Source organism: Thermobia domestica, chromosome 18 (genome assembly GCF_964235325.1).
Source record: "Thermobia domestica chromosome 18, izTheDome1.hap1.1, whole genome shotgun sequence".
NCBI lineage: Eukaryota > Metazoa > Arthropoda > Insecta > Zygentoma > Lepismatidae > Thermobia > Thermobia domestica.
Genome location: NC_137471.1, coordinates 51555634 through 51570762, shown reverse-complemented (window position 1 = coordinate 51570762; position 15129 = coordinate 51555634). Strand labels below are relative to the sequence as shown.

The following is a 15129-nucleotide window of genomic DNA, read 5'->3' as shown; positions in this document are numbered from 1 at the left end:
TCCACGCCATCCAACAAGTGCAGGAAAGTCCCTCCGGGCCAGACAAAGGACATTAAAAAGAAGTTCAAGGGACTGCGATACACAGCACTCGGCACCGGCCCCCGCCAGAGAGTACCCCTCCCCGCTAGCAAGCTAGACAAGTGCAGCCAAGAAGTGCTAGAAGACAGCCTCCAGAACACGGAGCTGTATGCTCCAGTTGATCCCACCGCACAAAAAGTTACCATAGCGCCCCCCCCTGAAGAGTCCTCTTCTGCTAGCGACCCCAGTTCCAGCTCCCCAGTGGACCTCTCGACACTGAACATCGACGACGTGGTGGTGGTGGTGGACATGGACGACGCCACAGGCCAGGCCCCAGATCCCCCCCCTGGATTTCAATATCCCAGAAAGACGGCGCGACCTCCAACAGAGGGCCCCATCTCCTCCCTAATGCAGTTTAGAAACATGTTTTCTCCCCTCAGTGCCAATGCCCAGAGTGATGACAATGCAGCCTCCACGTCGACAGCGCCCCCACCGGTAGCAGCAGCCAAAAAGATCCCCCCAATCTACATCTATAACATCACCAACAGGTTTGCCTTCGTGAAATCCATAGTCAAGACCCTATCTGCCCCTCCCAAACTGGAGCAGCGTCGCGACTATGTCAAGTTTCAATGCACTACACCGCGCGACTTCGAGAAGTTGGATGCCTTTTGCTCCAGCCAAGGCTACTCCTATTCCACGGAACTTCCAAAAGCATCCCGCCCAATGAAAGTGGTTATACGCAAGCTTCCCATAGACGCTGAACCCAAGGACATTTACGACGATCTAGTGGACCAAGAATTCCCGGTCATCTCGGTGACCCAGCTTCAAGGCAGACCTGATAGCACAGGGCAGCGTCCTCGCTTCCCTCTCTTTCTGGTGCATCTCACTAAGTCAAAGGAAGCGGAAAAAATCTATGACCTCCGCTATATCCTGTGCTATAGGGTGGCAGTTGAGCCCTACAAAGGCGCTGACATCTTACAGTGCTTCCGCTGCCAGCGCCTCGGTCACTCCCAACTGACGTGCCGAGCGGACGCCCGGTGCGTAAAATGCAGCGGCCAGCACCATACGTCGGAATGCCCCAAGAAGACCCGTGACTCGCCAGCGTCCTGTGTCAACTGCGGCGGCAATCACCCCGCCAACTACCAAGGATGTGAATATATCAAAACGGCTAAGAGCAGAAGAGCAGCCAACCAACAAGAGTCCAACACTTGCACAGAACAAACTGCTGCAGCACCCAATAAGCAAGCTCAAACTGATTCCAGCCCTTCAATGGCCCACAAAGCCAAATCCACACCTGCCAACAAGAACACCTCTCAACCATCCAAAACAGCCCCGCAGCAACCACATAAGAACAGTGACAGAAAAACTAGTGATAATGCAACCAGTGACAATGCTATGATTACGAAAAACACTCAGTCAGTACGCCCCACGGATGCCACCGCCAAGCACTCCCGCACTAACCAACAGACCACGCCTCCACCTGCAAAAACCAATACAGCCAACGAACCCTCGCTAGCTGCCTCTATCAAAGAAGTTCTAGATCTCTTCAAGGAACTGAATCTAACATCCATCATCGAGAAGCTGAAGAAAGGTTTAAGAAAGATAGTTGCAGCCACAGATCCCATCACCAAAATGACTACTATCCTGGAAGTAGCCGCAGACCTTTTGGATGATGGGACGAAATAAGTTTGCTATTACCCGCAATCTGATAGTGGCGTGCTGGAACGCTGCCGGCATAGCCGACCAACGTGAGGAACTACAGGATTTTCTCACCCGCGAAAAAATAGACGTGGCCCTCATCTGCGAAACTCACCTGAAGCCCGACAAGCAATTTACTGTCAGGAACTACACCACATATCGCTCAGACCGACAAGGACCCATGGGTGGTATGGCCATTCTCATAAAGTCGCACATTGCCCACGACCCTCTCCCCACGCCGGCACTAACCTCACTTGAAACAATAGGAGTCACGGTCCACTCCCCGGACGGCCCACTGCAGCTGATCTCCGCCTACAAACCTCATAATGGGCCTCTTCACCCGCCAGACCTCACTCTTCTCAGGAGGCTGGGACACCGAGTGCTGGTTGGTGGAGACTTAAACAGTAAACACCCACACTGGAACTCAAGAACCTCCAACCGAAATGGCCGCATTCTCTATCAGGCTCTCCGTGGCGTCGACTTTCTGCCTTCCGCGCCCACGGAACCCACGCACTTTCCCCGGAATGGCGGACAGCCCGATATCTTGGACATGGTGCTTAGCGCAAACATCGCCTTGACGGACGGCCCCATTGCCATTCCGGAACTCAGCTCAGACCATATCCCCATCAAGCTAACAGTGGCCCTCCGCACACATGTTCCTGCAAGGCAACTACCACCACTGCGACAGACCAACTGGCAGCAATACACGGACCTTCTGGCAGCGTTGGTGGACCCTCGTCTCCCTTTACGCACCCCCGAAGACATCAACGCAGCAGTAGCATCCTTAACCTCCACAATCCTCACTGCGATGGATGTGACCACCACCACCAGCAATCCATCTCACCAGCAGCAACCAGACCCGGCAGAGGCTCGCACATCGGCACTCATCCACCTCAAACGAACAGCTCGAAAACTCTGGCAGCGAACACGACACCCAGAATACAAGCGCGTATGGAACTCCCTTTCTACAAGAATCAAGAAGAGGCTGCTACGCAGGCGTCTGCAGAAGTGGAATAACACCCTCCAGGAGATGGACACCCCTTCACGCGACTTTTGGCGACTAGTCAGAACACTTGCCCGACCAACTGGCCCACCACGTGCGCAACCCCTCCGAGGTCCACAAGGATTGGTATACAAACCGGAAGAGCAAGCCACCCTCTTTGCGGACTACCTGGAAGGTGCTTTTCAACCGAATGATATACAACCTGACGCCGAGACGCTGGTGGCAGTTCAGCACTCCATCCACACTGCCAATCACCTTCAACTGATGAACCACCCCCCACTGGTACGTCCAAGAGAAGTGGAACAAATTGTAAAGCATCTCCCGACCCACCGTGCCGCTGGACCGGATCGTATCCCACCCCAAGCGCTCAAACACGCACCAAGGAAAGTCATAGTGCTCCTTTGCCGCTTGATCAACGCCATCTTCAACACAGGCCACTTCCCCCCAGCCTGGAAGGACGCACGAGTCATACTCATCCCTAAGACGCTGGGGAACAGATCAGAACTCAAACACCACCGCCCTATCAGTTTGTTATCTCACCTCAGCAAACTTGTGGAAAGGGTCATCCAACGACGCCTGCAGCAGCATATCACGACCCAGGACATCCTCCCGCCGCATCAATTTGGTTTTCGACCAGGACACGGCACGACAGTCCAACTAGTGCGAGTGGCAGATGACATCACTTTCAGATTTAACGAACGTGGGCACACTTTAGGCCTTTTCTTGGACATAGAAAAGGCCTTTGACAAAGTGTGGCACGAAGGTCTCATTCATAAACTCATGCAAGCGAGTTTCCCAACCTACCTCGTGAAACTGTTACACAACTATCTGCAAAACAGGAGTTTCCATGTACACCATGCAGGCCATACCACCACGTCAAGAAGCATTCGGGCGGGAGTTCCGCAGGGTTCCTGCCTCTCCCCCATTCTCTACAACGTATATACCAGCGACATCCCTCAGACCGTCAACACCACCACTGCCACATATGCCGATGACACCGCACTGTTTGCCAGCCATCTAAATCACCGGTATGCAGAAGTCTATTTGCAGCGACACATACACATGTTGGAAAACTGGACACGGAATTGGCGCATTAAGATAAATCCCAACAAGACCACCCTGGTGGACTTTACAAAAAACAGGAAGCAGAGCCCCATCCATCTCTCCCTACAAGGAACTAATCTCCCACTCAGTCCCCAAGCAAAGTACCTCGGTGTCATTCTCGACAAGAAACTTTCCTTCATCCCCCACCTCTCCACGACAGCGAAGAAGGCGACACAACGCTTCCGAGCCCTCCTTCCGCTCTTCCTGAGCCCCCAACTCACCCATGAAACCAAGCTTCACGTCTACAAGATGTGCATCAGATCGGTACTGCTGTACGCCCACCAAGCTTGGGGCCACGTACCACACACACATCTCCGCCAGCTGCAAGTGGTTCAGAACAAAACTGCGAGAGCAATCACAGGACACTCGTGGGACACCAGAGTGGCTCAACTTCATGAAGATCTCAACTTGGCGACGCTGAATGAGGTCAGACAACAACAATCAGCTTCCTTCTGGCGCCAGGTCAGAAGTTCTGCATACCCACACATTGAGAACATCGCCACCAAAGAACCAGGAAGACATTTGTACAGGATGCCTCGCCCCTGAACACCCCAGATGACCAGCACGGAGCCAGCGACAGTTGCGGCCCCGAAGAACAGTTACGCCACTCAAAACAAGCCACGCCGCAACAAACATGGAAGGCAAGGGCTCAAGCCCGTCACTTCACCACTCAACAATAGCCACGACAATGACTGAATTAGGGCACATTTGTTACATGTAGAAAATACTTTTTTTTTTTTTTTTTTTTTTTAGAAGCAAATAAAGGGTGATTTATGCTCTTGCTTCGAAATTCTGTTCAGTTCCAGTAAACAATTTTACGCGTAGTATATATTTTCCAGACTACTGATTTTCCATGAACACAATATAATGTACTCCGTACTCGCATTTGTCTGTGCTCCGTTTTGACCCTTCTGCATCTGCCCGCACCTCTCGGTACAAACGATTTCAGCATATCAATAAAAAGTACTTCGTTTGTACAGCAAATATTTTTGTTTGTAGTGTACTGCAGTATGAAAAATTAAGAAAACAAAGTGGTGATGTAACGTGAATTTTCGTTGATCTCCAGAAAAAAAAATGTAAAAATTTTAAAGAGAGAAATATTGTAGTATGTTTGTTACAGTGTGCTAGACTTGATTAATTGGTTCGCGTTTCTAACGCAAGAGTGAGCTTCGTCTTGGCCTGCCTAGCTTGTCACTGCTTGGTCTTCCATCTGGTGGCTGAATCGTAAACCTTAAGTAGCTAGCGCAAGCACGTGAGTAACACTGCCCAACATGATTTTTACCTCCAGGAGAATAATAAATAGGTGACTGATTTTGGTGCGTAGAAAACGAAAATGATAATTTTTGCACATCACGTCACAGTTCTGAGATATTGCATGATATAGGATAAACCATACAGTAATTGGTACTTTTCCAGTTAATATTCAAATAATAAGAAAACAAATTAGTTTTTTAAATGTATTCATTAACGGATGGCAATACTAGTCTTTGCTTTTATATTCTGTAAAGTTTCTTTCCTGCTATTTTGGTATTAGAGTGAAGTGGATTATGGAACAGATGGGTATATTTTCCTAAAATTAAATGTGGTCTTATTTCTTATGAATTTGTTAAGGATGTTTAAAAAATATTTACCATCGTTCCGACTTATTAAACGTTACTTACGTTTTCGTTTATTGCCATTGCAGATCAGGAACTATCAAAATGTGTTTTCCCTTCAAGCACTCTTGTAATCCATATCTCCATTGTTGAAAAAATGGGGGTGCCAATCACTGTATGAAAAAGTATGTATCTATATAGTAATTGGCATACCCCTGCCAATAACTATCAAATTAATATTTTGTATATGGTTACGATATAAGGATTTTAAAAGCTTTCAATTTGGGAAAATACAAATGTACTAAATTCTCGTGTTCCTACGTTAGCTCTTTCTAGTTAATGGCACCCCTGCCAATTACTGCATATTGTGGTGCCAATCACTGTATTCAAAAATAATCAAATTGAAAAAAGTTGATCATTTGAGCTCTTAGTTTCGATCGCATGAATCAAAAGTCATGTCATGACATATTAGTATAGTGTTATATAACACTAGACCAAGCGCCAGAATCTCATTATGAGATAATTAAGTCTAAAGTTTTTCAAGTGAATAACATCTAAGTAAACTGGTGCTTAGTCTTTAAAACTATTTGTAGACAAACGCTGCTAAGAATTGGTAGTGATTTTTATTTACATGACTTCCCAAATAGAGTGCGCCATAAAACAGAAATTCTAAGAAGGGACACCTTTGCCTATTGATGCAAAACACTGTCCGTTTTTGTTGTTTGTTTAAATTGAATCATTGAGTTTGGAAACCTGTCATCACCATCGCAACAAGTCTTTCCAGGATATGGTATGTTTTTAAACTAAAGAAAAAATCCATTGCTCAATATTTTCTACAACCAGTGGGAGGAGATGACTTGTTTTCAGCCTAAATGGTGTTCTAACATGAGTTAAGCTGGAACGTGCAAAAATCTCAATTTTATCAAAAAGTGGAAATGACTCGTCTTCGAACTCATCGATTCAATTTATATTTATGGCGGTACTTTATGGTAATGTTAATTTTTATATCTTATACTGGAGTAATTTCTGTTGATTAGAGACCAAGCCCAATATTGCAATATGCCATGAATTCGAAGTCTTAAATATTATAAGCAAATTCTTGAAGATGCTCTCCAAGCAATTTCAGAAGGCATGGGAATCAAACGGCCTCAAAGGTGTACGGTATACCAAGATCTACATAGTAATTCCGTTAAAAAAATCCTAGTTGCAGAGATGACTTCAGTCCTACTCCAATTTTGCATAAAGAAGAACCTATGTAAGTGAAAAGGATACAGGGAGTGTTCTAGCTGAAAAGGGTGCCAAAATATGTATGAAATTAATGCTAAAGATTCAACAATAGTAATGTTTACATTTAACGCAAACGGTGATACAACTCCACCAATGATAGTGCACCCTTCTGTCCATATTCCAAAAGATGTGGCAAAGTCTGTTCCAAAGGGATGGGGTGTTGGACATAGTAATAACGGTTGGATGAATACGTTGCTAATATGTTGTACAAACACCAAAATGTTAAATTTCCAATAATTTATTTTATTGATGGACATAAGACTCCCCTAACGTACCAATTGAGTCCGCTATGCTGTGAGTTACAAATATAATTTATTGCTTTATATCCAAATGCAACTCGAATACTTCAAATAGCACATGTTGCAGCATTTCGACCAATAAAGAAGGGGTTGTGATAAGTGGTTCGGAATTTGAGGCATAACCATCCCGATGAAATGTGAATAAGCTGAATTTGATCCTCTTCTGAAAGAAGTAGTGAATAATTATATTTTCCAATCAACTATTAAAAATAGCTTTCCCTCCTTTGACTTGTTTCCCTTTGACCCAAATAGTATGGACTATAGTAAATGCATTGAGATCACATCTACGTCCTCACCAATTTTTGCTGAACATTCTTGTGCGGAAACAAACGAAACTATTGTCTTAACAGCTGAGCAGTTCTCAGACATTGTAGGGGAAGATGTATTGCAATAATTGGAAAGCACTAAAGTGGAGAAGGATTCGGGAAAGAATCGTAGTATGGAAATGTCAGCCTAATATTGTTCGTGGAGATATTTCAAAACATCTACAGAAAGCAGTACCCCAGTTTCATTGGGGAAAGGAATTAATGCAAATGTTCTTCAATATTCTCTAGTAGAGGACCCGTCAGTCAATTAAACAGAAGAAATATCAGGTGCCGTTATATACGAACAATTAGCAAACATAAATACTCATGATTAAAATAATTCCAACAATGTTAGACCATCATTATTTTCTGGGAGTGTAAATGTAGAGACATTTGAGAACGAAGTCAGTGCATTGTGTTCAGAAAGTGCTGAGATGAGTAAAGGCTCAAGCAGATAATTGAAAACTGGCATTTTAAATTATGCGTTATTTGCTGATCAGCTGCATTAGCCAGAGATATCTAAGCTCAAGGAGAAATGCAATATAGAGCGCCTACCGTTTGTTGTCACCTCAGAGAAATACGAAGAAATGATAAGAGAAAAGGAAACCCGGAAGAAGCAAATTGAAGAAGAAAAAGCTAAGAAGAAAAAAATGAGAGAGGAATCCAAGGCAGAAAAAAAAAAAACAGGAAAATGCCAGCAAAAATAGGATATAAAAACTGTACAGCCAGAAATGAATTGAAAAATTGTACAGCCAGAAAGAAATAAGAAATATATGAGAGTAGCGCCAGAACCGGAAGCATTTCTCCTCAGAATTCAAAGCAGGAACTAACTGTAAAGAGAAATTTGTTCGGTGCCTAAATGAATATCAATAAATCATGTCCAATAAATCATGACGAAAATGTGCACTACCGTTAAACACTTACAACATGATAACGCGTTCTTTGTGTAGAAATAGTTTTCATTTATATTGCATTCTTAGAGATCACAAGACTCAGATTCCAACAGACCTGCAAGATAATGATTTTGTATGCCATATTTTTGCTACATTCTGGACGCGGACGGCGAAGATCTAGATATAGCAGGTATATGATCATAATGAGTAATATCAGTCTTTGTAATACAAATCGTGCGACCTTTGTTTTTCGTTTCCTTCTTTCATATTTAAAGATTTATGAAGATAGAGTTAAAAAAAACATTGGTTGTTTTGTCTGAATTTAAATATTGTTTGTAGAAGGTTATAAACAATTTTAAGTTTTTTTTTGTAATTATTGATCAAAGAGTAACCTGATAATATATTTCGGCACATAATGTAAAACTATGTTGTCTTATATAAATAAAGACCATTTGAGTTGCGGATTACTATCACTATAGGAATAAGTGCCAATTGCTGTATTTTCAGTGCAAATCACTATAATTTTATACCTGTGTTCACTATAAGCTCTACAAACATTTTCGACTTCTGAAATACGTAAAAAATATCCGTTCTCCGTAATTAATATGAATTAATGCATATTTAGAGAAAAAATCAAGAGAATATATTTAAAAAGATGAAAGATATGACATCTATATTTTAAAAAATCCTTAAAGTGTCAATCACTGTATGGTTTACCCTATATTTCGCTCATACATGTAATTTATTAAAATGGAGAACGTAAAGTAAGCCCAGTTAACCGTTAATAATCGAAAAGTGGAAGTTTAAAACACTTTGTCATAAGGACATTGTGCCTCTTAAAATCCACTCCACTTATCCCTTTTTTCAAGTATATAACAATTATAAGCAGTGTTGCCAACGACGGTAACAATAGTATCACTAAACGTACTACGAAAAGTCGCTGGAAAAATTATTGTAATGGAAATAATGCTAGTTTAGTGCATATAAAACTTGGGTTATGAAGAACTTCGTGAAGGAACTCAACAATGGTGGTGGCGGTTTTACGTGCCTGAAAAATATGTTTCCTGAGATCACGTACACTAAATTGAAGGAAGGAATTTTTATTGGGTTCCAAATTAGAAAAGTCATTTTGGACGAAACGTTTGAAAATCTTCTACAAGGAGCTGAGTAGCAGCTTGGGAGTTCTTTAAAAGCGTCGTACGCGGGTTTCTTGGAAACAGAAAAGAAGAAAATTGCGAAACATTCGTCCGATTTTTTAGAATGCTACAAAATCATGTGTTACAGCATGTCGTGAAAATTCACTTCCTTCATTCACATCTAGACTCTTCCCCTGACAATCTAGGAGATTTTATTGATAAACAAGTTGAAACGTTTCATCAAGACATTTCCATGATGAACAAGAGATACTAAGATCGTAAAGATCCTGCAATGATGGGAGACTATTGTTGGTTCCTTCTGCGCGAGAGTAAACAGGATTACAAGAGGCAGCACAAACGTAAGCGTTTGTAAGAAAGGTAAGAGGCATATCTCGTTACAATATAAGGTATCAATGGTGTAGATATAGCCTGATAAAAGGGGACACTTAATAATGAAATCATCACCATAAGGTTGAATAGATACTTCCAAGGCCTTTTATAAATATCTTACCTCCGTAAACCCTAAAGTTCTTCAATTCTTCTCTACGTCATTGTTACGAATGATTCAGTAAACTGATTTAAAAAGAGAGTTTCACTATTTTGTAAGCATGTTAAAACCTTACAGGCGTGACCATGTAACAATCTGTATCAAAACGTTTTAGTGTGCGTATAATACAGTAAGACCTCGATTATCCGATACAGTTTCCAGGCTATATCCCAGCCCCTATTCAATCTATCTGTTTCACATTTTAGGGAATATAACTAGATATTCTTAGAAGCACGCCTTTCAAATTTGCTGTAAATCGGTTGAATAAGGACTGAGAAATATCCCGAAAACTATGTCGGATAATCGTGGTTGTACTGTCTATAATCCGAATAATAAATCTGTTCATATCTTTTGAACCAACGTGACAGGACAATTTTATGGAAATTTTCGAAATCAGCGTGACCGTTTCCTTAAGAATCACCTATTTTGATCTCGGAGATATAAAAAAGTTTTTATTTGTTGGGCAGTGCAAGGGTCGTCCACATATCACGTAACGCGGCAAAGGGGGAGGGGTTTCTGCCTTGTGTTACGAAGTGTGACAAGGGGGAGTAAGGCGTTTACGTCTTCGTTATGTAACGTATGTTTTTTGCTTTAGTTTTTCTCTCAGATTATATATGCGATATTTTAAACAAATAAGTTTATTCAGTTATTTTACTATAAATAAATGTTTCTATTGTTTCGAAAATTGCAAACATGTAGCCTATATAAATTGAATCATGTAGAAGGTATTCGAAGACACTACTAGACACTAGCATGACTGGTGACGAACCTGTGTATATTACAATACAATAAAACTCCCGTTTTGTGGCTATCGACACATTGCATTTACGGGATAATTAGCTTTTCTGGAGTTAGTTCTTAGAGATCTTAACCACCTCTTAAAGATGCTCTCGCGTTCCCACTTATGTCGCTATTTCTGAGAATATGGTTCAAAACTTTTGATTTGAATCATTACTCACTCCATTCTTCTAAGGAGTTTCGCATTGAAATAAAATAAACACTTTTTCGTGAAATAATCTTTTCCGCGACTTAACGATCCACGATTTACAAATCAAAATAAGATATTAAAAACCTAATTCGTCGGATATTCATCTTGTACTTAACTTTTCAATTTTTGGATTTGAATATTTCTGGAGAAATCAAGTTTATTCGCACTCTTCCACTGATTTAGGACAAGAAAAATTTGAACAAGGGTAAACTGAAATCTAAATTCCAAATAAAATGCTCGAAAGCTTGTACACGAACAAGATGCCCGTGCTCCTTTACGTATGCAGCCACTTCCAATCTGTGGTGGAAGAGATCTTTGCATTGTCGACACTGTCGAACTACAAATGGAAGTAGCATCTTGGATCCTGGAAAAAGAGGTTGATGTCAATTCTTTACATACTGTTTCACTTGCGTCTTCCGGCAGTGTTTCTTGTCGCTAATCACCAGTGACATAAAAGGATGGGTCCTTGGAAAAGCGACAGTATGCAATTTAAGACTGGTTAATTAAACAAGTTTATGGGGTTAAAATATTATTATGGAATTACCATTTTCTAATAATTTGATTTGTTTTCGAAAAGAACACTACAAATATATTTAGAATACAAGCATTTTGTAATAAAAAAGTTCTACAATTTAAAATAGTTTTTTTCAATAACCCCCAAATTAACCAAAATTGGTGAAAAAAACAAAAATATAAAACTGTTACGTAACAAAGAGGTGGGGAGTTCGGCCTTGGTTACGAAGTGTGACAAGGGGGAGGGTGGAGGTAAAAATTGGTCAAAAATAGCGTTATGTAATATGTGGACGGCCCCTAATTAATAACAGGTAAGATCGGGATGGTTTAGCCTTTTTTCTATCCTTTTGAAATACTTTTTAAGGGTTAAATGTAACAAATGTAAATTGGACTAGAATCAAAAATTACAATATTCACCTTTATAAGAGGCTAACATTTTTGGTAAACGTTAACTAAATTATATCCTATTCTTTTTTCTTTTTAAAATAGTGGAAATTCTTTTTTCTTTTGCCTTGTGAAAATAACTTGTTCGAACATGAATAATTTGCTATCATTGGCTGAAAATTACACGAATGCTTGTTTCGATTGGAACTAAAATGATATAAAAGTATCATAAAATTACTACGTTTTGATATTTATTGCATGTTAAGTTCTTTGCTTCTATACTACCTATTTATTTCTACATTAACCAAATTAATCAAAATGCGCAATTACTGCATATATCATTATGCATTTGTAAAATTACAGTACAAAATTTTTTGCTCCTGAATATGTCATTATTCTAGTAATTTTTTCTTTACATACTTGTTACACATTGTTTGGTTTTAATATCAGAAATTCAATTATTAAAGTTAACGTTGAAATTCTATATATAAAAAAGGATAAATAAATAAAAGGTTAGTTACATTTATTCATGGAGTTCTCATTAATCGAACCGGGATTCCTATGCATGCTATTGAATTACGTTACATAGTACTAATGAACTTACCTGTCACGAATACTCGGTTCTCTATAGGCCAAAGAGACTGAATGAAAGTAGAGTTAAGTGATGCGTTTGTGTTAAGAAAGTTAGTAGGCATATATTTGTTTCAGCTTTTTCAAAATTTATAAAAGTATAAACACTTTCGATGGCTTTAACCTTCTAAATCTTAATCCCTGATGCATCATTTTTGCAATTTGATAGAAATGGATAGTGAAAGTAATACCTCGTATGGTACAGATTTATCATGGAGCGGCCACATGTTAGGCGACTTTACAACAGATGAAAACGTAAATTCGCATATAGAGAGTGTAAACAATGAATGTTTTAGTTGAGATAGAAGTCGTTTTAATAGTATTAATGAAAATGTAACAAAGGAGCCGATATTTTATGAAAATTTAACTGGGAATGAAAGTGGCCACCGAAATCCACCTAGCATACGTTCGGGGATCAGTAAAAATGTAGCCCTTCTCTTTCAACTGAAAGTGATCAGAGAACACATATTAAAATGTTTTATAATAATAATACCGGTAACCAACCAAGAGTAGTATCGGTTCCAACCGAAGGAAGAGTAATATGGTGGTTGAAACTTTATATTGTGGACCCATATGTGCACAGCCTAAACGGAACCAATCTTTAGGATACGGTTTTAAGTTTATTAGAGACTGTTCATAAATCCGTCCAAAATCAACTGCAGAATATTCCGTTTCTAGATGGAAGTGATAGTTTGCTTTTCTGTCAATTCTTATTAAAAGTGGAACTGTTGATATGTCGTGGGATTGCATCAAATGAAGTGATTTTGGTTTCAGTATTACGTAAACTAAAAGTTGAGATGCAAGTGCAGGTAAATAAAACCTTAGAATGGCGCCGTATATCAGAAAGGTTACTTTACTTAGGGCCAGTCCTACAATATCCTGATATTCTTTCTGATTACTATCAGTCACATCAGTTATTGGGTGATATCAGTAAAACGGAGAAGTTACTTATTACGCCCAATTTTGAAGTAGTTACTCGCATTGGTATCAATAAAAAGAGAACTGCGCACTAGTCGTCTTGGCTGACCTCGGAGAAGCCCCGCCCTTTTGAAGTAACCACACCTCTATTCTCGAGCCGAGTAACTACTCCGCGTTTGATATCAATAAAAATCAAAGACTCCTCTGTGATGCTAGTAACCTCCAAATTTGTGGAGCAAGCTAAATAGGTGACTCCGTGCGAAATATGGCAGAGTATATTATTGTTTTACTACGTAGAAAAACTTATAAACTGCATAGAAATGTTGGAAATGGAGATTACAAAAAGCATTATAAGTTTATGAAAGAAAATGTAGTGATTAGCACAACATTTCTTAAAGAGAATCAACCGAAATTCGGTGTGGTGGACTACGTAATGATGAAAAGATGCGGGTTTTCTTCAAGGGCGCCGATCCTGTGGGGGCCCGGGCCCCCCAAAGCTCATGTGGGCCCCTATTGTATTTATGAATATACAATATTTGGCATAATTAGAGTGCAATTTGTCTTAAAATCCTGATATATATACCTTCTGCATCTGAATGCCCCCCCCAAATTTACAGAGAAATCGGTGCCCTTGGTTTTCTTGCGTTACATGAGTGATCCGGGATTCCAGGTCGGAATGTCAGGGGATTCTGGTGTGGCTCAAAGTACTGTCTATGACTACCTGAAAATGGATTGTTTCCGGAAGTGTGCGTAATATACAAACAGCAAAGGCAGAGTGGCAAGAACAATATACATTTCCGGGTGCTATCGGAGCACTTGACTATATACAAGTGGCATTAAAGAAACCTAGTATTTTGGAGAGTAATACATTAATAGGAAGAGCTATTTCGTGGCTAAGCGGTTAGCGTACATGCCTTTGGCATAGGAGACCCGCGTTCGATTCCCGGCAGGAGCTCATGTGGTTTGGATTCCACGTTAATCAGTGGGTTCTGTCTCATATAGGCACGGTACTGAAAAGGACGTTAAACTAATAATAAACTCAACTCAACGTTGATAGAAAGGGTGTATACATGAGAATGTATTTTGTTTATGTCAAAGCGAAAGGGGACACGTATGGTGTGGAAAACGCAATCAGATGGACGTGATTTATGATGTGGGTGGCTGGACTTTTTAAAAAAGAAAACAAAGGAGCCAAGTGTCTGATTTCGTTCTTAAAGCCAAACTATATACAAAGACCTTGGACAACACGTGATATGCGCTTGTCGTGTTAATCTTGATATTGCTGGAATCCAATCAACATCCATCAGCTCAAATAGGTTCATTCCCATGGTTTCAGTATTACTTTCTTCTTTCCCTTTTTTTTATTTTTTCTTCTTTTTTATTTTTGTTTTATTCTCGCTCGAATATTAAAGATTCTCTTTTGAATTTGTGTCTCAGTCGTAGATGTATTTGATATTTCTTTGCATTTCACTGTAATCACCTTCAAAGTTTCGGCTTTCCTTCGTTTACTTTCTGGTAGCTGTGACTTTGAAAGTACCACTGGAAACTCTTTTACAATATCCACAAATGCACTTTGATTGAAGCTATCGTTGCTACTTGCCCGTTTCATGGCTTTTAAAATACTACGCCATAGGTTAAAAACAACGAAATGACTGCGCGATGAATGGGAGAAATGAGTAATCACTTCTTTTATTGATACGACTCAGTGCTACGTGCAGAGGAAGCGCGAGTAAACGTTCATAAATCTGGAGCAGACTAGACCTGAGTAGTGGCTTGTTTTATTGATATGAAATTGAGGGAGGAGATTACTC

At 40.4% G+C, this 15129-nt stretch overlaps 1 protein-coding gene across 2 annotated transcripts in view; it reads left to right on the top strand.

Moving 5' to 3' along the window:
• LOC145676051 (uncharacterized) overlaps positions 1 to 15129 on the top strand; it is a 554345-nt gene that overhangs the window by 6901 nt on the left and 532315 nt on the right. The gene's annotated exons all lie outside the window — the stretch shown is intronic.